Source organism: Triticum urartu, chromosome 7, assembly GCF_003073215.2.
Source record: "Triticum urartu cultivar G1812 chromosome 7, Tu2.1, whole genome shotgun sequence".
In the NCBI taxonomy this organism is placed as follows: Eukaryota; Viridiplantae; Streptophyta; class Magnoliopsida; order Poales; family Poaceae; genus Triticum; species Triticum urartu.
This window is the reverse complement of record NC_053028.1, coordinates 553,913,215-553,914,049: the sequence shown is the minus strand read 5'-3', so window position 1 is coordinate 553,914,049 and position 835 is coordinate 553,913,215.

Here is an 835-nt window from a genome sequence, read left to right as displayed (position 1 = left end):
CAGGTGAAGAAGACAAACCCCAGACCACAGGCTTCATACGGTCCAAGGGCTTCATACAGACAGAGGACTCACCTGAGTCGCACTAACGCAAATGTTTTGCAGGGAAGCCATACTCAGGCCTATGAATATGAGCACGGTTCATCAAACCGCCATGTTCATAAGACCAAGAACTATTCTGCTTATTCTTATGAATACTATTGTCCACCTGCAAGACTTTTTGCTAGGGCTCCAAAGCCAAAGTTCTCAGATGCTGCACTTAGACTCATTGCTTCGAAGCCACCCCTAAAGATGTGGGTGGCTAAGAAAGCTTAACTCTCTTTTGCAGGGAAAGGTCTCCAGCCGAAAACCAAAATCGTCTGACACTATTGCTGGGGACCTTAAACATCTTGTAGGGCGCAAGATCAAATGCCCAAATGGTCTTATTATGTACTTTGTTCCTAAATCTCTTGCAACTTGCCCTATCAGTCCTAATCTCGATCTAAGCTTTAATAATCCACTGGTTCGTCAAATGTCTTTGCTTCACAATTCTCTTCGTGAAGCCTATCCCCGTAATTGCACTGTAGGGTATGACACCAGCTGCTTCAGAATGGATTATTGATAGTGGGTGTACAAATCACATGACTGGCAAGAGAAGCCTTCTCATGGACTCAACTTTACGTCCATCTGACAAAATTCACATCACATTTGCTGACACTGGTAAAAGCAAGGTATTGGGTCTAGGTAGAGTTGCAATCTCAAAGGATCAACACATGGATAAATTCATGCTTGTTGAATCCCTTGGTTTCAACTTAATGTCTGTCTCAATGCTTTGCGATTTAAACATGATTGTGATGTT